General features: G+C 40.7%; 2 protein-coding genes across 3 annotated transcripts in view; both read right to left on the reverse strand.

Moving 5' to 3' along the window:
• LOC100511652 (glycerophosphodiester phosphodiesterase domain-containing protein 4) overlaps positions 1-22982 on the reverse strand; it is an 882168-nt gene that overhangs the window by 584011 nt on the left and 275175 nt on the right. The gene's annotated exons all lie outside the window — the stretch shown is intronic.
• The window catches only part of RSF1 (remodeling and spacing factor 1), a 157534-nt gene that overhangs the window by 128178 nt on the left and 6374 nt on the right, over positions 1-22982 (reverse strand).

A 22982-nucleotide genomic window follows, 5' to 3' on the forward strand; every position in this document is an offset into this window, starting at 1 on the left:
AGCAGCAGAATGGAAACAATAAGTAGTAGAAATAAATGAAACCAAAATCTGGTTCTTTGAGAAAAATTAAAATAACTGATAAGTCTCTATCCAGACTGACCAAGAGGGAAAATGAGACACAAATTAACAATATCATGAATGAAATGCATTACAGACATGAAAAAGATAAGAATATTATGAGCAATGTATGTTGGTTAATTTTGTAAGTTTAGTGAAATGGAAAAGTTCTTTGAAAGAAACAAATTACCAAAGCTCATCCAAACAGAGATAACATGAATAATCCTGTATCTAAAGAAAGCGAATCTGTCGTTTAAAACCTTCCCATAAAGAAAATTCTAGACCCTGAAGGATTCACTGGTAAATTAAGCCACATATTGAAAGAATTCCAATTCTTCTCTTTTTTTTGTTGTCTTTTTGCCTTTTCTAGGGCCGCTCCCGCGGCATACGGAGGTTCCCAGGCTAGGGGTCCCATCAGAGCTGTAGCCACCGGCCTACGCCAGAGCCACAGCAACGCGGGATCCGAGCCACGTCTGCAACCTACACCACAGCTCACAGCAACGCTGGATCCTTAACCCACTGAGCAAGGGCAGGGACCGAACCCACAACCTCATGGTTCCTAGTCGGATTCGTTAACCACTGCGCCACGAAGGGAACTCTTTTTTTTTTTTTTTTTTTTTTTTTTAAGAATTCCAATTCTATACAAACTTCCCTAAAACTGAAAGGGAGGAAATGCTTCCCAGTTCTTCCCTGAGGCCAATACTACCCTGATAACAAATCAGAAAAATACATCAAAAGAAAAAAATATATTAAAACACAAATAACTCTAATGATCACAGATGAAAAATTCCTTGACAGTATTTTAGCAACATATAAAAAAGGATAATGCATAATGACTATACCTTAGTCTGCTCAGACTGCCATAACAAAATATTATATTGGGGAGTTCCTACTTAGTGCAGTGGGTTAATCATCCAGCTTGTCTCTGTGGCGTTGCTGGTTCAATTTCTGGCCTGGCACAGAGGGTTAAGAATCTGGCATTGCAGTAGATGTGGCACAGGTCACATATTCCGCTTGGATTTGATCCCTGGCCCGGAAACTTCCATATGCCAGGTGTATGGCCAAAAAGACAGAAAAAAACAAAAACAAAATACTGCATCTGAGGAGTTTCTTTCGTGACTCAGTGGTTAATGAACCCAACTAGGATCCATGAGGATTCGGGTTCAATCCCTGGCCTTGCTCAGTGGGTTAAGGATCTGGCATTGATGTAGCTGTGGTGTAGGTTGCAGACACAGCCCAGGTACCAAGTTGCTGTTGCTGTGGCGTAGGCTGGCAGATACAGCTCCAATTCGACCCCTAGCCTGGGAACCTCCATATGCCATGGATGCAGCCCTAAAATAACACACACGTGTGCGCACGCGCACGCACACACACACACACACACAAACGAAATACCACATTTTGAGTTCCCTGGTGAAGGATCCAGTGTTGTCACTGCTATGGCTCAGGTTACTGCTGTGGCACAGGTTTGATCCCTGGCGTGGGAACGTCTACACGCTGTGGACGTGGCCAAAAAAATGCCATATAGACTGTGCAGTTTAAACAACAGATAAATATTTTCTCACAGTTCTTGAACCTGCAAGTCCAAAATAAGGGTGCTGGCATGGTCAGGTTCTGGTGAGAGCGCTCTTCCCGAAAACAACCACCTTCTCACTGCGTCCTCACATGGCAGAGGAGACTTCGCTTCCTCTTCACTTAAGAGGTCACAGTCCTTTTAGGGTCCTACTCTTGGGACCTCACTTAACCTTAATTATCTCCTAAAACCCTATCCCAAACACAGCCTCACTGGGGAGTAGGGCTTCGAAACATAAACCTGGGGGAGACACAATTCAGTCCACAGCAATGAGTAAATGGAGTTTATCTCCCAAAACGCAAAACTGGTTTTAAAAAGTCCATCCGTGTAATTCACCACATGGATAAACTTAAATGAAAAAGAACAATCATCTCAGTATATGCTAAAATAACTAACAAAATCCAACATCAACTCCTGAATAAAGCAATCCAGAAATAGCCAGGAACTTTATCAATCTGAGGAAGGACAGAGTGAAAAATCTCCTGTCATCAACATATTTAATGGTAAAAGAGTAACTGCTGTCCCCTTAAGATTAGGATGAAGGCAAGAATGTCCACAACCACCACATATATTCACAACTCAATGTATGGTTCTGGGAAGAAAAAGAAATCAAAGGCATGCAGATGATAAAAGAAGTAAAACTGGGAGTTCCCACTGTGGCACAGTGGGTAAAGGATTTAGCATTGTCTCTGAGGTGGTTTGGGTTCGATCCCTGGCCCAGCACAGTGGGTTAAGGATCTGACATCACCACAGCTATGGCACAGGTTGCAGCTGTGGCTTGGATTCAATCCCTGGCCTGGGAACTTCCACATGTTGCTGGTGTGTCCACAAAAAAAAAAAAAAAAAGACTCAGTATATTATGGTATCAATTTTTCCCAAATTCATCTGTAGTTTCAACACAATCCCAAAAAAGATTCCAGAGAAAAAAAATCTTTTTTGTCATTTTTAGGGCCATACCCACAGCATATTGGAAGTTCCCAGGCTAGGGGTCTAATCAGAGCTGTAGCCACCAGCCTATGCCAGAGCCACAGCAACACGGGATCCGAGCCATGTCTGCAACCTACACCACAGTTCATGGCAACGCCAGATCCTTAACCCACTGAGCGAGGCCAGGGATCAAACCCGCATCCTCATGGATGCTAGTCAGGTTCATTAACCGCTGAGCCACGATGGGAACTCCAGAGAGAAATTTTCGGTAGAAAGTGATAAGCTTATTCTAAAATTCATATGAAAATGCAAAAGGGCCTAGAATAGCTAAAAGCATCTTTGAAAAGAAGAATAAAGTTGAACCACTTAAATTACCTGCCTTTAAGACTCATTACAAAGTTAGGATTGATTGAGTCAAGGCAGAGTGACATTGGCCTCAAGAAAAACAGATTACAGAAACAGAAATAGGGTCCAGAAATAGGAGAACACATATACAGTCATTTAACTCTAAAAATAATTTGGGGAGTTCCCGTTGTGGCTCAGTGGTTAACAAGTCCGGGTAGGAACCATTAGGTTGCGGGTTCGATCCCTGGCCTTGCTCAGTGGGTTGGGGATCCGGCATTGCCGGGAGCTGTGGTGTAGGTTGCAGACATGGCTCGGATCCCCGAGTTGCTGTGGCTCTGGCAAAGGCCGGCAGCTGTAGCTCCAATTCAACCCCTAGCCTGGGAACCTCCATATGCCGCGGGAGCGGCCCTAGAAAAGGCAAAAAGACAAAAAAAAAAAAAAAAAAAATTTGGTTATTGAATAAAATTTGTATCATGTAACGTCCATCATTTTAATGGGTACAATTCAGCTGCTTTAGTATATTCACAGTATCATGGGCCCATCACAGAACATTCCCATCAATCTGGAAAGAACCTACATCCCTTCCAAACCTCCTCCCCACCTCATCCTAGGCCAACCACAAATCTGTTTTCTGCCTCTAAGAATATGCCTAACCTGGAAATTTAATATAAATAGAATCAAAGTCAATGAAACCTAAAGCTGGTTGTTTGAAAAGATGAACAGAATTGATAAACTTTTAGTTTGACTGATGAAGGAAAAAGAAACTCAAATTACTAAAATCAGTAATGAAAGAAGAGATATTACTAATGACTTTACAGAAATAAAAGGATTAAGGAATACTACGAACAACTGAATGGTGACACATGACATAACCTAGATGAAAAACACAAATTTCTAGAAACAAACTATCAAAATTTACAAAAGAAGAAACAGAAAATCTGAATACCCATAAGGATTTAAGTTAAAAAAAAAAAAAGTTAGTAAATCAAAAAACTTCCCACAGGAGTTCCCATCGTGGCGCAGTGGTTAACAAATCCGACTAGGAACCATGAGGTTGCAGGTTCGGTCCCTGCCCTTGCTCAGTGGGTTAAGGATCCGGCGTTGCCGTGAGCTGTGGTGTAGGTTTCAGACTCGGCTCGGATCCCGCGTTGCTGTGGCTCTGGCGTAGGCCATTGGCTACAGCTCTGATTAGACCCCTAGCCTGGGAACCTCCATATGTCACGGGAGCGGCCCAAGAAATGGCAAAAAGACAGAAAAAAAAAAAAAAAAAAAAAAAAAAAACTTTCCACAAAGAGAAGGCCAGGACTCAACGGCTTCACTGGAGAATTCTACCAAACATCTAGAAAATTAACACCATTCCTTTTCAAACTCCTCTAAAGCACAGAAAATGAGGGAATGCTACCCAAGTCGTTCTATGAGACCACATCACCCTGACATCGAACCAAACAAAAATCACAAGAAACAAAAAGATGAGTATTCTTTACGAATACGAACACAGAAAAATTCAACAAAATACAAGCAAACTGAATCCAGCAACATACTAAAGAGATTACATATCACGACCAAGTCGGATTTATCCCAGAAAGGCAAGAGTTTAGGAGGGGCTAGTCACGCCAGAAATACCAATCCTGTGATTAGACAGTTGGGGGCTTTGAGCCATGTGGTATCAGCAACACTTCCATGGAGGGGTGAGGGACTGGACATTGAGTTCAATCATGTGGCCAAAACTCTCTGCCATGGAGTTCCGACCATGGCTAGGCAAAAACAAATCTATCTAGTATCCATGAGGACGCAGGTTCAATCCCTGGCCTCGCTCAGTGAGTTAAGGATCTGGTGCTGCCATGAACTGTGGTGTAGGTCACAGATGTAGCTTGGGCCCTGCGTTGCTGTGGCTGTGGTATAGGCTGGCGGCTACAGCTCTGACTTGACCCCTAGCCTGGGAACCTACAGGTGCAGCCCTAAAAAGACAAACAGGAGTTCCCGTCATGGTGCGGTGGTTAACGAATCCCACTAGGAACCATGAGGTTGCGGGTTTGATCCCTGCCCTTGCTGTGGGTTAAGGATCCGGTGTTGTCGTGAGCTATGGTGTAGGTTGCAGATGTGGCCTGGATCCTGCGTTGCTGCGGCTTTGGCGTAGGCCGGTGGCTACAGCTCCAACTGGACTCCTAGCCTGGGAACCTCCATATGCCGCGAGAGAGGCCCAAGAAATGGCAAAAAAAAAAAAAAAAAAAAAAAGACAAACAATAACAAAACACTGCCACACTGAAGCTCAGCGGCACTTTCTGACTGGTGAATACACTGATGTGCCAGGAGGGAGAAGCACCCGGATTCCACGGGGCGGGAGCATGAATACTCTATGTTGGGACCCTCTGAGACCTTGCACTATGTGTCTCTTCATTTGGCTGGTCTTTAATTGTACCCTTTAAAATAAAACCATAATCAGGGAGTTCCTGTCATGGCTCAGCAGGTACTGAATCTGACCAGCTTCCATGAGGATGCAGGTTCAATCTCTGGCCTCACTCAGTGGGTTGAGGATCTGGCGTTGCCCTGAGCTGTGGTGTAGGTCGCAGATGCAGCTCAGATCCCGCGTTGCTGTGGCTGTGGTGTAGGCCAGCAGCTACAGCTCTGATTCAACCCCTAGCCTGGGAACCTCCACACGCCGTGAGTGTGGCCCTAAATAGCAAAAAAATATATAAATAAAATAAAAATCAAACCATAGTCAGAATATAGTACTTTTCTGAATACTGTTGGGTCAGTCTAGCAAATCATCAAACTTGAAGTAGGCTGCAGGAACCTGAAGCTGGCAACTGAAACGGGGGCAATCCTGGTGATCATGCCCTTCAGTCTGCGGACTCTGACCCTAACTCTAGGTGGCTGGGGTCAGAACTGTACTGTATTACTGTACACGTACACTTTGTTTTACTGGGTTTCACCTTATTGCACTTTACAAATTCTACATTTTCACAAACTGAAGGTTCGTGCAGCCCTGCGGGGAACAAGTGTATTGGTGCATTTACTCAGTTCCTATCTGTGTCACATTTTGGTAATTCTCCACATATTTCAAACTTTTTCATTATTATTATATTTGTTACAGTGTTCTTTAACCAGTGATCTTTATCTTACTACTGAAATTGTTGAGATGACATGAAATGCACCTACATTTTATTATTAAAATTACAACAAGCAAATGTAAAATATTACATAAACTTAGTTGATAAAGCAGCAGCAGGATTTGAGAAGACTGGCTCCAATTTTGATAGTTCTGCTGAGGGTAAAATGTTATTAAACAGTTTGGCATGCTAAAGAGAAATCATTCATGAAAGAAAGATTGATGTGGCAAACTTCACTGTCTTATTTTAAGAAATTGCCTCAGTTACCCCAACCTTCAGCAGCCACCACCCTGATCAGTCAACAGACATCAACACTGAGGCAAGACCTTCTACCAGCAAAAAGATTATGACTTGCTGATGATAGAATTTTTTAGCAATAAAGTATTTTTTAACCAAGGTATGTACATTTTTTTAAAGATACAATGCTACTGCATACTTAACAGACTATAGTACAAACATAACTTTTATATACACTGGGAAATCAAAAAATTCAGGTGACTTACTTTATTGCAGTGGTCTAGAACCCAACCTGTAGTATTTCCAAGGTATGCCTATGTACCAGTTGGTATAAGAATAAAATCCGGAGTTCCTGTCGTGGCGCAGTAGTTAACGAATCCAACTAGGAACCATGAGGTTGCGGGTTCGGTCCCTGCCCTTGCTCAGTGGGTTAACGATCCGGAGTTGCCATGAGTTGTGGTATAGGTTGCAGACGCAGCTCGGTTCCCGCATTGCTGTGGCTCTGGTGTAGGCTGGGGACTACAGCTCTGATTAGACCCCTAGCCTGGGACCCTCCATATGCCGAGGGAGGGGCCCAAGAAATGGCAAAAAGACAAAAAAAAAAAAAGAATAAAATCCAACCAATGATTCTGTAAATTTGACATGTCAACTTTAAAATTCAGAGGAGACCATTAAGGGCTAAAAATAACCAACAGCGTTTCAAAGAACAAGGTGGGAAAACTTGTCTAATCAGATAAAAGGACTTACTTTAAAGCTACAGCAAATGAAACCATTTGGTGAAGGATATACTAGTGCAACAAAAAAAGAGCCTAGAAACAGACTCACATATATGTGGAAATTGGTATCCAAAAGTTGGCATTACAAAATTGTAAGAAGAAAAACCTTACATACTGTACAAAAATAAATTCCAAGAGGTTTAAGACTACAGTTTGAATTCAAACGAAACTTTCAGTAGAAAATACAGACGAACACCTTATGCCTCAAAACCATAAAGAGGGGAATTCTCTTGTGTCACAGTGGGCTAAGGATTTGGCACTGTCACTGCCCCAGCTTGGATCAATGCTATGGTGCAGGTTTGATCTCTGGCCTGAGAACGTTCCCATAGTGGCACAGTGGTTAACGAATCCGACTAGGAACCAAGAGGTGGCAGGTTCGATCCCTGGTCTTGCTCAGTGGTTAAGGATCCGGCGTTGCCATGAGCTGTGGTGTAAGATGCAGATGCGGCCCAGATCCCGCGTTGCTGTGGCTCTGGTGTAAGCTGGTGGCTACAGCTCCGATGGGACCCCTAGTCTGGGAACCTCCACATGCTGTGGGAAGCGGCCCTAGAAAAGGCAAAAAGACAAAAAAAAAAAAAAAAGAAAAAAAGAAAAATGTAAATGTTAAAAAAAACAGACTGACAATTATACTACACTAAATTTAAAGTCTGGATCAACAAGATACTATAGGAGTTCCTGCTGTGGCTCAGCAGGTTACAAACCCAAATAGCATCCATGAGGATGCAGGCCTCATTCAGTGGGTTAAAGATCTGGCGTTGCCATGAGCTGTGGTGTAGACTGCAGATGCAGCTCAGATCCCGCATTGCTGTTGCTGTGGCTGAGGTGTAGGCCAGCAGCTGCAGCTCTGATTTGATCCCTAAGCCTGGGAACTTCCAGATGCCTCAGGTTTCGCCATAAAAAAAGCAAAAACAACAAGATACTATAAAAATGGTATTGAGATATTTAAATTGCAAATAAAAGTGACAAAAGGACTGACATCTGAAATACATAAAAAACTGCTACAAATCAATAAAAACAACATAGAAAACTGGAGAAATGCTATAAAAAGGCAATTCACAGAAGGGAAAAATGAATGGTCAAAAAAACATGAAAAAAATGCTGAACTTACCAGAGCAACAGTATGAAACTAGTTCACAATCACAATATCAAAAACTTAAAAACTCTGACAATACCAAGTTTTGATTATCTGGATAAACAGGAACCCTCATACATTACTGCAGTGTATAAACTGACAAAGCTAATTTGGAAAGCAACCCAGCCATCCCAACGCAAAAAGAAAGACAATGGACCTTCCATACCCCTGGGCATGGAACCTGCCAAGGAGGGCAGAGGGCACTAAGCCATTTAAATAAGGTACTTGAGCATCCTCAGGTTTTGGAATCCTGGGGGGCAAGGAAACAATTTCCCACTGATAACAAGGGATGACTGTATACCCTTCTGTCTCAAAAGCACTCCCGCTCTAGGCAAACATGTTAGAATGTTCATTACAGCACTACTCTTAATAGCACAAAAACAAACCTAAATATCCACCAGGTAATAGAATACTGTAGTAAATAACTAAAACAGCAAGGCGTCAACATGGAAAACTTTCAAAAACAGTGTGGGGAGGGGAGAAAACTGTAGAGGAATGCAGAGTGTTACATTATTTACATAAAAAGTGTTAAAACATATTATCAGTCCATACCATGTATTGCTTATGGATATACATAAATATATATGCTTAATATAAAAGGGTTCCTGAGAACAACAAACTCCAAAATTCGTAACAGTGGCTGCCTAATGGGAACAGAGGAAAGAGAATCAGTACAGGAGTAATATACATGGTATACGTCAAATAAGTATTCAAGTTTTACGTCTCGTAAAATCAAAAACAAGGAAATTGAAGAAAAAAAGCACATCCTAAAAAATTTCAAAGCTCCAGGAATTAAGAAAAAAAAAATCATAACAATCTTTCAGGAAGGAAAAGAAACTCACTTACAAAGGAACAACAATCAGACTGATTTCTCATCAGCAACAGTGGATGCTAGAAGATAAAAGAGCAATATCAATATCAAAGTTCTGGGGGAAAATTCTTTGAACACTGGAACACTGTATTCAACCTAAACAGGCACTCAGCACACAGGACAAAATAAATGTATGTTCAGACACACAAGAACACAAAGTTCACCACTCAGAAATCCTGTTTGGGAAAGAATGTACTACAGGCAAAAGAATAAATCTAAGAGGAAAAATGTGGGAATCAAAAACAGTGGTAAGTTGGAGTTCCCATCATGGCACAGTGGTTAACAAATCCAACTAGGAACCATGAGGTTGTGGGTTCAATCCTGGCCTTGCTCAGTGGGTTAAGCATCCGGCATTGCTGTGAGCTGTGGCTACAGCTCCGATTAGACCCCTAGCCTGGGAACCTCCATATGCCATGGGAGTGGCCCTAGAAAAAGACAAAAAAAAAAAAAAAAAAACACACAAAAAACATAAACACAGTGGTAAGTGAAGTTCCCAAGGATGGGCAGCATCTTGGGAGCCCTGGGACACAGGTTCGATCCCCAGCCCAGCACAGTGGGTTAAGGATCCATCACTGCCACAGCTCCAGCTTGGGTTATAACTGCAGCTGGAATCTATTTTACTTTATTTATTTATTTATTTATTTACTTTTGGAGGGAGTCTTTTTAGGGCTGCACTTGGAGCACATAGAAATCTCCAGGCCACAATTGAATTGGAGCTACAGGTGCCAGCCTACACCACAGCCACAGCAACACAAGATCTGAACCGCATCTGTGACCTACACCACAGCCCAGGGCAACACCAGATCCTTAACCCACTGAGCAAGGCCAGGGATCAAACCTGCGTCCTCATGGATCCTAGTCAGGTTTGTTACCACTAAGCCACAACAGGAACTCCCTTTTTTTTAATTCAAAAAATATATATATAAATATATACTTTTTTTTTTTTTTGGTCTTTTAAGGCTGCACATGGGGCATATGGAAGTTCCTAGGCTAGGGGTTGAATAGCATCTGCAGCTGCTGGCCTATGCCACAGCCACAGCAACCGGGCTGGGATCTGATCCCTGGCCCAGGAACTCCACGTGCCTCAGGGTAGCCAAAAAGAGAAGAAAAGAAAAGAAAACAAACAACAAAGCAAAAGAGTGGTAGGAGAATAAACTACTAAAACACAGAGTTAAATTTAAATAATTGTTGAGAAACATAAATATAAATGAATGACAATGTGGAACTAAAGTCCCAGGTAATTAGAACATAGCAGGTTGGAGTTCCTGTTGTGGCTCAGGAGTAATGAACACGAGTATCCATGAGGTTGTGGGTTCAATCCCTGGCCTCACTCAGTGGGTTAAGGATTCTGCATTACCGTGAGCTGTGGTGTAGGTTGCAGACCTGGCTCAGATCTGGCATTACTGTGGTTGTGGTGTAGGCAGCAGCTACAGCTCTGATTAGACCCCTAGCCTGGGAACTTCCATATGCCCCATGGGTGTAGCCCTAAAAAGTTAAAAAAAAAAGAACATAGCAGGTTGAGTGTGGGGCTGAGAGCCAGGGTCAGGAGGAAGCAGGTTAAGACTCTTAATGACTCTTATATGACTTGAGTACAGAATAGTTACTAAAGCAAATTATGGTACTCTAGTATCAACCTTAGAGAAAACTGAAAAAATTTCCCAGTATTAATTTCCTTTTTGATATAATCATTTACATTATTGATAGTTCTAGCTTAGGAAGTATATATAACGTCTTAGAGTGGTAACATTTTGTCTTTCGAGAGCTAGCCTTCAGTAACTAAATAGCATGAGACCGGAGTTTAACTATAACTCAAGTAACAATGTAGATACTACACGGTATCTAATAGCATGTGTAATAGAGAAAGTCACCTAAAATGGAATTCAACTCAAAATTTCAGCTAAAGAATGTTTCAAAAATAACCAAGAATTACTCATCAACTATCGATCCATACTAAGGACATACATGTACTTACGTACATCTCATCTACGCAATGGACTCAATCCACCACTACATCTTTAACATATTTATTTAGAGTGGCATTTCAATTTATTTGAGGTTCCATCTGTTTCTTGGTGGAGTGGAGGGCATAGAAAGAATGTCTAATAATTATCGAATTGTTACTCAGCAGAATACAGCAACCTCTAAAATTACAAGTATTTTTTGCAAATGGAAATGGCAGAACATTTCAGTTAAAAGAAAGCTTTACTTAAGGGAATACAATTGGACACCAATGCCAGGATACTTTATTAAAACTAATTTTAATTATCTTAAGTATATAAATAAGGTACTCTAAAAAACTGTCCTTAACAAAATATACTAAGTATATATTTAACATATGTATAGCATGTACAGATATAGCAACTTCAATAAATCACAAAAAACAAAACAGCTATAAAATATCCTGCCATAATCTTATTCAGACTATACTTTCAGTAGGCTATAAAATTTACATAGTTAGTTCTTGAGTAATGCCCATATATGTTATTAGTATTCTGAACTTTTTGAAATAGGGAATCATACCATTTACATATGGCTAGGTCTTTTGGTCATTTCTTTCCTCAGCAATGGAACTATTAACTACTCACTCTCTAAGCCAGAAACCTGGGAATCAAACTTAATTCTTCTTACTTTACAATAATCCATTTTTTAAATCCCTATCAATTCTACCAGCAAAATCTTTCTCAGATCTAGCCTTTCTCCTCACTCCCAATAGCCACTGCTCCAAATCACATCTCACCAACAACATTATACTCTCTAGTTGATTTCCCTACTCTCAAGCCTGCCCACTGCCTTTCAACAACTCAAAAAATTTTAATTTTAAAAATAAGAACTTCCTAGTTCCTGTCGTGGCGCAGTGGAGACAAATCCGACTAGGAACCATGACATTGAGGGTTCTGTGCCCAGCCTCGCTCAGTGGGTTAAGGATCCGGCATTGCCGTGAGCTGTGGTATAGGTCATTGACGCGCCTCAGATCCCGAGTTGCTGTGGCTGTGGTGTAGGCCGGTGGCTACAGCTCCAAATGGACCCCTAGCCTGAGAACCTCCATATGCTGCAGCAGGTGCAGCCCTAAAAAGACAAAAGACCAAATAATAATAATAATAATAATAAAAATAAAAATAAGAATTTCAAAAATAAATAAATAAATAAAGTTAAAAAATAAAAACAAGAATTTCGAGTCACCCTTGGTGGAGATGATAAAAAACAACTCAGAGAAATTGGGCTAAGATTTTTTAAAAAATAAATAACAGAGAAGTAATAATAACTTTTCCCTGAGATGTCTTCAGAAAGATGAAAGAAAAAGTGGTTTTTAAAACTGTACTCTGAGGATTCCTCTAAAAAGTAATAAGCTTAGAAGACAGAGGTTAACACATATGCTTTTCTTATTTTCTCACATGGTCTGACGTTCCTCAGCCACAAATCTTCTAGAAAGCTAATGCCTAAAGTTAGGTAGCAATTTCCTGGACATACCATATCATTTCACATTTCTAAGCCTTTTCTCATTTTGTTCCAAACTGGAATGCTTTTCCATCTCCTATTTAACCATTCAAGTTTCCATAATGTCTACACTGACACTATGGTATCCCCTGGGAAAAGTTAGGGGAAAAGTTAGGTACTTGCTCTCACATATTCCCAAAGCACCTCTCTTATAGCAATTATATACACAATTGTTTGCACTGCTAGTTTCATGCAAACACGGCCATGAAAACGTGACACAAATATATGCTTATCGGAGCTCCCACTGTGACACAACAGGATGGGCAGTGTCTTGGGAATACTGGAATAAGGGTTCGATCCCCAGCCAAGAAGAGTGGGTTAAGGATCCGGCATTGCTGCAGCTGCCACTTAAGTTGGCAGCTGCGGCTCAGATCTGATCCCTGGCCCAGGAGCTCCATATGCCACCAGGCAGCCAAATATATATATATTTATTAAAAAAAAAAAAAAAAATATATATATATATATACTGTCCACACGAGACACATTTCAGAATCAAAGGCACAACGAGGTTAAAAAGGATGAAAAAAGATATCCTGTGCAAAGCAGTAACCAAAAGACAGCTAGAGAAACAACATTAATACCAAACAAAATAGACTTTAAAACAGAATTTGAAGTACCAGGACAAACAGGTGAGACACACATTCCTGGTTATACAGGAGAATCACTGATGCTAGGACCCCAGTCCCCAAAGATTCTAACTTTGTTGATGTGTAGTAAGGCCCAGGCATCAAAAGGATTCCCTACATGATTCTAACACGCAAGCAGAAACAGTTAATTAATTCACCTGATTATAACACGGGCTGAAAACCACTAAGCTAGAAGGGAAAAAAATAAGACCACTTAACTAGGGTAAAAGGAAGGTGTAACACCCCGAAGGCTTTTGATGACATGCTGCACAAAACTTCACAGCTATAGAAGATGGAGTCTTAACTCAAAAAGATTAAAGAAGAGAATTACTTGACCCCCGAGCAATATAAGCGTTAGGGACATTGACTCTCCACAGGATCAAAAATCTGAGTATAAATTATAATAAGCCTTCCATATCCACGATTCCTCAGTTCTTCCACCCAAAGGTTCAGCCAACTCTGGATCATGTAGTCCTGTAGTATTTACTATAGGGGGGAAAAAAAAATCCCCGTTTATAAATGGACCCACACAGCTCAAGCTCGTGTTGTTCAAAGGTCAACTGTATTTCGAAGGCCAAGGAAGACTGCAGTTGTCCTAAGCAATGACGAATAGGCAAAGATTTATGTTCAAGGCATTCAGTTGTATCTGTGAACTTGCACTTCTTTACTCTTAATGTATTTCAGTAATTAAAATATTACACCTTTTATAATAATGTTCATACTGATAGAGAGGAACTTTTCAAAGTAAGAAAGTATAAATGAGCAGAAAAGAATGTTATAATCGGACTCAGAAGCTTAAGAGTGAACACTCAGACCAAGACCATGGTATTGGGGATCATATAACAATCATATGATTATACTTATGATTAACAATCATAAGATCATACTTTTTACAGTGGTTAAAAATTAGGGTTCTGAAGCCAGATTTACCCAGTTTTAAATTCCCACAGCAACATAAACTATCTTTATAAATTTTTCTCCAAATCTTTAATGCTCTGTGACTTCAGGCAAGTCACTTTACCACTTAAGTAAGACTCAGTTTCTTTAATCTAGAAAGTGAAAATAGTAACAGCAAGATAGAGTGGTTGTGAGGATTAACTAATCTTAGTAGAAGACTTCAGCATAGAGTATGACACAACAAGAAGTTCTAAGAACTATAACATTATTACTAAAGGCATTTTATCTTCAAAATTATAGTAAAGATGCATATTACAAAGCCCCTCATTTTTCATTTTTACCACTTAGTTTTGGAAAGTAAGTAACTTACTGTAAGTAAGTAACTTACAGTAACTAACAGTAAGTAAGTAACTTCCTGGTAACTTACCAGTAAGTTTTAGTTTCTATAGAACAGGAATGAAGAATAAAATTAAGATTGGAAAGGGAGGTCCAAAATATGGGAAAATAGGGGAAAAAAAAAAAAGATGCAACATAGTTATCATGGTGAATCAACCAGGCAAGTATAGAAGAAAAAGGCTATAAAAAGAAAGGCCATGAAGGCAAAAAGAAAAACAAGAACAAACCAGTCAATCAGAGCCAAAACTTACAGGGCAAAAAAATTCTCTAAAATAGGGGATTATAAAATGTCTGGATTTACATGCCAGTCCAAGTTATTAGCATTACTACAGATGGTTCCTTTATGGTTCTAATAAAGTAAGGTTTGGCACGACTTTAGTGGGAATATAAATTAAGCTCTATTATATTTCTGATTAGACAAAGTTCTTCAATGTGTTACAACTGTGCTATATCCCAAACCTCCAAACATCAAAGGCAAGTTAAAATTTGGAATAACTCATTCCATCTAACTTTTTTCCATGAAAGACTTCTAACATTTACATTTAAACATTGAGGAAACAGCAATTATATTTATTTTCAAAGCCAACTGTGAGCATGCTCAGGATCAGGAAAATTAATTCCCTGAAATATCCAGAATTTCAAGTGCCAAAGCTTTATAACCAACACTCTACAATTTCCCTGTAAAATAATGATTGATTTTCAAGACACATAAAACCACCCACTAGTAAGTTGGTTCTTCTCCAATATGTTCTCTCCAACGCTCTGTCCCTAAGTAAATCTTTTAAGTTCTACCCTCAATCAATACATCCCTTCCCATCTAACTACCGGGATGCTATCATCACTCACTCAACCTTATCTTCACCAAGACCTGGGGACACTACCTCTAAACCATATCTTAAATCGTTCTACTTGGATGAGACTTCGAGGCCAGTGTAGCAGCAGTATTATTACAATTCTTACCCTTTCTGCCAATTACTATGTCACTCAGCCCCATCCCTGCCTTGCCTTACGCCAATTAGGAGGAAAAAGCCATAACTACCCTTGAGCGAAAGAATTAAATCCACTGTAATGTCTTCGTCACTGTTAACAGAAAGGCTAACCTAAGACAGAATAATAGTAAAAAAGGTATGTGTAAAATTAGATAAATATTGAGGAAACCACTGCTCCACTGTCATTCACAGGACACACAGGTGTTTCCACCGTGTAGTGGTTACCACATTCACCTCACAGGACACGCTAGTGCTAAAAACATTCTCAAACACAAAGATAATAATCTGAGAATTATCTTTCTTCACTAGAATATGGAACAACAATTTTTTTTTTCCTGTAAAGGGCCAAGTAGAAAATACTTTAGGTTTTGCAGGCTATACTTTTTTGTCACAACCAGTCAACTCTGCCACTTGAGTGTGACAGCAACCAAAGACAGCATGTAAACACATGTGCAAGGCCATGTACCAATAAAATTTTATTTACAAAAACAGCCAAAGGCCAAATGTGGCCCACAGGCCATTCTTTGCCCACCCCTGCATTAGACTATCACAGAGTAGGCTTTAACTTTTTCCAATTATATGCATTCATTTTAAATAGAGTATTATATCTAATTAAACAGGATACAAAAATCTGATTAATTCAAGGGCTAACATGGGTAAGGGTAGCTTTCCATCTACCAATGGAAAGCGAGTCATTCTCATATGGTGGGCAAATGTTTATTTAAAAGGTTACTTTACACAAGATTTATTTATTTATTTATTTATTTATTTTTTTGTCTTTTTGTCTTTTGTTGTTGTTGTTGTTGCTATTTCTTGGGCCGCTCCTGCGGCATATGGAGGTTCCCAGGCTAGGGGTCGAATCGGAGCTGTAGCCAATGGCCTACGCCAGAGCCACAGCAACGCCAGATCCGAGCCGAGTCTGCAACCTACACCACAGCTCACGGCAACGCCGGATTGTTAACCCACTGAGCAAGGGCAAGGACCGAACCCGCAACCTCATGGTTCCTAGTCGGATTCGTTAACCACTGCGCCACGACGGGAACTCCACTTTACACAAGATTTAACTTTAAGAAGAAGTTTTAGAACAGAACATGGTCCTATAATAAGTTGTAAAAAAAAAAACTATTCATCTCATGAACATTAATCCCTGTCCTCAAGGAGGGTAAAGTCTCACAGGCTTGAAGTGTTATGAGTACTGTGATACAGTCCACACAGGCACATGGCAGGAGAAGAGGCAGAAATGATTACTTCAACTGGAGAGACAGAGGAAGTAGGAAAAATTACACATGAGCATTTGGTGCTTAAAGAGCAGATTAATGATGCCCAGGGGCACAGTAAGCAGGCAAGGGAAGACAGGAGAGAATATTCAACTTAGGGAGGAAGGTGAAGAAGAGACATAAAGATGTGAAACAATCTTTCATACTTCAGAGACCTGCAAGCACTTCAGCTTGACTAAGAGAGTAACAGTGATGACAGAAAAGTGAGGGTGAATATAAAACAGGATAAAGAAATAGACTCAAGCCATGGAATACCAGTGAGAATGGCTGTCATCAAAAAGCCTACAAACAATAAATGCTAGAGAGGGTGCAGAGAAAGGGAACCTTCCTTCACCACTGGTGGGAATGTAAGCTGGTGCAACCACTACAGAGAACAGTATTGAGGTTCCTTAAAAAATTAAATACAGAACTACCATATGATCCAGGAATGCCATTCATGGGCATACATCTGGAGAAAACCATGATTAAAAAAGACACATGCAGAGTTCCCGTCATGGCGCAGCGGAAATGAACCTGACTAGGAACCATTAGGTTTCGGGTTCAATCCCTGGCCTCACTCAGTGGGTTAAGGATCCAGCGTTGCCATGAGCTGTGGCATAGGTCTCAGACACAGCTTGGATCTGGCATTGCTGTGGCTCTGGCGTAGGCCAGCAGCAACAGCTCTGATTAGACCCCTAGCCTGGGAACCTCCATATGCCATGGGTGCAGCCCTAAAAAGACACACACACATACACACACACACACACACATACACACACACACAAAGATGCAACCCAATGTTCACTGCAGCACTGAGAAGAGCCAAGACATGGAAGCAACCTAAAAGTCCATCGACAGAGGACTGGATAAAGATGTGGTACATATATCCAATGGATTATTACTCAGCCATAAAAGAGAATGAAAGAATGCCATTTGCAGCAAAAATAGAGGGACCTAGAGATCCTCATTCTAAGTGAAGTAAGTCAAAGAAAGACAAATATCATATATAAGATCACTGATATGTGGAATCTAATTTAAAAATGATACAAAAGAACTTACAAAAGAGAAACAGACCCAAGATTTTGAAACCAAATTTATGGTTACCAAAGGGGAAACGTCGGGGGTAGGGATAATTTAGGGGGTTGGGATTGACATACACACAATACTATATATAAATTAGATATCAAGGACCTACTGTATGGCACAGGATAATCTACTCAATACCTACGTAATAACCTATATGGGAAAAGAATCTGAAAAGGAATGGAGAGTTCCCATCGTGGCGCAGTGGTTAACGAATCCGACTAGGAACCATGAGGTTGCGGGTTCGGTCCCTGCCCTTGCTCAGTGGGTTAAGGATCCAGCCTTGCCGTGAGCTGTGGTGTAGGTTGCAGACGCAGCTCGGATCTGGAGTTGCTGTGGCTCTGGCATAGGCTGGCGGCTACAGCTCCAATTAGACCCCTAGCCTGGGAACCTCCATATGCCGCGGGAGCGGCCCAAGAAATGGCAAAAAGACAAAAAAAAAAAAAAAAAAAAAAGGAATGGGTATTGGTATAACTGACTTACTGTGCTGTACACCTAAAACTAATACGACTTTGTAAGTCAATTATAACCCAATAAAATTTATGCTTTTTAAAAAAAGACATGGAACAAAGTAGAGAGTATGCTGATGTCTAAGTTGGCTCCTCGGTTTGTGATCTGGGTGACTTGGGTGGAAGATGGTAATATTCGTCATGAGAAGTAACTGGTAAGATTAAAAGTAAATATAAAGCAGCAACTCAGGGAATTCCCGCTATGTCGCAGGTTAAGAAGCCGACTGCAGTGACTCTGGTCACTCACTGCAGAGGTGTGGGTTCAATCCCCAGCCCAGATCAGCAGGTTAAAAAGATCTGGCATTGCTGTGACTGCTGCTCAGATTCAGTCCCTGGCTCACCAACTTCCATATGCCATGGGTGCAACCATAATTTTTTTTTTTTAAGCAGCAACTCAATTTTTCTTTTATAAAGACCCTTAGAAAACTATTTTCTTAATTTCTTTTTTTTTTTGGAGACATAATTGACACATAACATTACATTAGTTTCAGTTGGACAACATGGTTCATTACCTGTAAACAGTAAGTTTTCTTGCAATGAGAACTTTGGCGACCTACTCTTAGCAACTTCCAAATATATAGTATTATCAACCAGTCAGTATGCCATACATTACATACCTACGACTTATTCATTTTATAAGTGGAAGTATGTACCCTTTGACCACCTTTCTCTTATTTCACTTATTGCTAAAAGATTACTTTTTTTAAATTTTTATATTTTGCTTTTCAGGGCCATACCCACAGCACATGGAAGTTCCCAGGCTAGGGGTCAAACCAGAGCTGCAGCTGCTGGTTTACTCCACAGCCACAGCAACACCAGATCCAAGCATCTGCGACCTACACCACAGCTCCCAGCAACTCTGGATCCTTAACACACTGATCGAAGCCAGGGATCAAACCGGCATCCTCATAGATACTAGTTGGATTCCTTACCACTGAGCCACGATGGGAACTCCGCTATAAGACTACTTTTAAATAATTAAATGTTGGGCATCTATCCAGACAAAGCTCTACTTAAAAGAGACACATGCACCCGCATGTTCATTGCAGCACTATTCACAATAGCCAGGACATGGAAACAACCCAAATGTCCATCGACAGAGGATTGGATTCAGATGTGGTATATATACACAATGGAATACTACTCAGCCATAAAAAAGAATGACATAATGCCATTTGCAGCAACATGGATGGAACTAGAGAATCTCATCCTGAGTGAAATGAGCCAGAAAGACAAAGACAAATACCATATGATATCACTTATAACTGGAATCTAATATCCAGCACAAATGAACATCTCCTCAGAAAAGAAAATCATGGACTTGGAGAAGAGACTTGTGGTTGCCTGATGGGAGGGGGAGGGAGTGGGAGGGATCGGGAGCTTGGGCTTATCGGACACAACCTAGAATAGATTTATAAGGAGATCCTGCTGAATAGCATTGAGAACTATGTCTAGATACTCATGTTGCAACAGAAGAAAGGGTGGGGGAAAAAACTGTAATTGCAATGTATACATGTAAGGATAACCTGACCCCCTTGCTGTACAGTGGGAAAATAAAATAAATAAATAAATAAATAAATAATTAAATGTTTGGTAATTACCAAAGAAATACAGTATTAGTATTGAAAATGAAATGTCGAAAAATATAGGAAAGACAAAGGAAAATAACCTATAATCCTACCATCCAGAAAATTATTAAGATAAACTTATACAAATACAGGAAAAAAGGCAGAGAGGATAAACACAAAGCTAAATAAATTATAAAAACAAAGTTCACTAAAATATGTATCATCACAAAGTATACTGTAAACCTGCCCATGACATTTAAAACAAAACAAAACAAAACAAAACTGGGAGTTCCTGTCGTGCGTCAGTGGTTAACGAATCCGACTAGGAACCATGAAGTTGTGGGTTCGATCCCTGCCCTTGCTCAGTGGATTAAGAATCCGGCATTGCCGTGAGCTGTGGTGTTGGTTGCAGACATGGATCGGATCCCACGTTGCTGTGGCTCTGGTGTAGGCCAGCAGCTGTAGCTCCGATTCAACCCCTAGCCTGGGAACCTCCATATGCCACAGGAGCGGCCCAAGAAATGGCAAAAAAAAAAAAATCACTGCTTCATTGTCTATTTTTACTGCTAAACTGTGAACTCCATAAAGCCAAGGGTCTTATCTATCTTGCTCATTAACTTCTTCCTAGAGTTTAAGTGTACCTGGCATGCAGTAGGTGATCAATTAACATCTGTTGAAAAAAATAAATCTTTTAAAAATGAAGGCCCAGATTACTTTCTCAAGTAATATTTGATACTCTAAAAATTCTATGATAGGAATTCCCATTGTGCTCAGCAGGTTAAGAACCTGACTAGTATCCATGAGGATACGGGTTCAATCAATGGCCTTGCTCAGTGGGTTAAGGATCTGGTGTTGCCATGAGCTGCAGTGTAAGTTGCAGACACAGCTCAGATCCTGCATTGCTGTGGCTGTGGTGCAGATCAGCAGCTGTAGCTCCAAGCTGATCCCTAGCCTGGGAACTTCCAGATGCCGCATGTGCAGCTCTAAAAAGACAAAAGATAGTAATGATTAATTAATTAATTAATTAAAAATCCTAACATAAAAAGAAAATAGAAAACAATCTGATACCCTTCATAATGGGCTCTACCATACAGTCAAAACAGAAAAATAAAGCACTTCCAGACAATATTTTAAGACCATATTTATTAGGTTGAGAGCCAAAGAAATTTTCTTGGAGTTCCCGTCGTAGCGCAGTGGTTAACGAATCCGACTAGGAACCGTAAGGTTGCAGGTTCCGTCCCTGCCCTTGCTCAGTGGGTTAACGATCCGGCGTTGCCGTGAGCTGTGGTGTAGGTTTCAGACGCGGCTCGGACCCCACGTTGCTGTGGCTCTGGCGTAGGCCAGTGGCTACAGCTCCAATTAGACCCCTAGCCTGGGAACCTCCATATGCCGCAGGAGCGGCCCAAGAAATAGCAAAGAGACAAAAAAAAAAAAAAAAAAAAAAAAAAATTTTCTTAAATCCAGGAATATACCATTCTTGTACTCATGACTCAGGTGAAAATGTACTTTAGGTCTTCTATTTTTACTTTCTACATTGCATGAAGTTATACATGTCACCATAAAATTGTCAGAGATAATTTTAATCTATTAATTTACAGACTAGAATTCATAGACTACTAACTCCAGATGATGAAATCCCAAAGGAAAAAAATAAGTCTGAATGGTGACAGTAACTTAAGCTCTACTTTGCCACTTCTTACTAGATTAGAAAATTCTTAGTCAAAGGGCCTATGTTTAATAAGTTTTTTGTTTTTTTTCCCTTTTTTGGCTACCCTACGGCACCTGGAGTTACTGGGCCAGGGATCAGATCTGCACCACAGCTGCAACCCAGGCCACAGATGCAGCTATGCCGAATCCTTTAACCCACTGTGCCAGTCCAGGGATTGAACTTGGGTCCTGGTGCTTCAGGGAAGACGCTGATCCCATTGCACCACAGTGGGAACTCTCAAAAATCACCATAATGTCTCCTGTACTTAGTACATAGCTAATATTCAATATCTATTAAGTAAATGAAGTAGTTAATAAATGCTTACCTTTCTTACTAGTTGAAATTTAACAACATAGATAAATTTTAAGACAAACTTCTTAGTAATTAAAAAAAAGTCAGTTTTCATCAACGGGCCCAATTTAGCGAGAAAACTCCTCTGCCTCTATTATCTTCAGTCCTGGGACAGTGCCAGCAACCTCCCTCCAAGCCTAACTTTTAGTTACCTCATCTCCATGCTATACCAAAAATGATGGGCAAGAAATACTTTTCCCTATTTTCTGCTAATGAAAGTCTAAAAAAATTTTTTTTTCAAAAGTGGAAAAGCCAAAATTGGACGTTTTTGACCAAATGAGGCTCTGGTTCTAGCAATGCTACCACCAACAGTGTACCACTGCAGACCCATGCAATTCCTGGCACATGCACGTGGTAAGATCTTCTACTCAAAGCAACAGATGACGGCTCCAATTACGGTAAAGTCATCTTTCTTCTTTTTTTTTTTTGTCTTTTTGCATTTCTTGGGCCACTCCTGTGGCATGTGGAGGTTCCCAGTCTAGGGGTCAAATCAGAGCTGTAGCTGCCAGCCTACGCCAGAGCCACAGCAACGCGGGATCCAAGCCGCGTCTGCAACCTACACCACGGCTCACGGCAACGCCGGATCATCAACACACTGAGCAAGGGCAGGGATCGAACCCGTAACCTCATGGTTCCTAGTCGGATTCGTTAACCACTGCGCCACGACGGGAACTCCTCATCTTTCTTCTTTATGAGTGAACCTACAAACTACTGCCACACAATTCAATTAGTACCAACAAGAGTAAACATATTGTTCCAGTCACTACTCCAGTTAAAAATAAAAACTGGAGCTCCCTGGTGGCTCAGTGGGTTAAGGATATGGCATTGTCATTGCTGTGGCACAGGTTTGATCCTCAGCCCTGGAACTTCTGCATGCCACAGGTTCAGCTGGGGAAAAAAAAAAAAAAAAAGTCTATCCTCAAGTTCCCACTGTGGCACTGTGGAAACAATCTGACTGGAAACCATGAGGTTGGCGGGTTGGATCCCTGGCCTCACTCAGTGGGTTAAGGATCCAACGCAGCCATGAGCTGTGGTGTAGGTTGCAGATGTGGCTTGGATCTGGTGTTACTGTGGCT

The sequence above is a fragment of the Sus scrofa genome, chromosome 9, assembly GCF_054392235.1.
Source record: "Sus scrofa isolate SSC_HxYL_T2T_F1_AM1 chromosome 9, Sscrofa_HxYL_maternal_Yorkshire_Landrace_v2.0, whole genome shotgun sequence".
NCBI lineage: Eukaryota > Metazoa > Chordata > Mammalia > Artiodactyla > Suidae > Sus > Sus scrofa.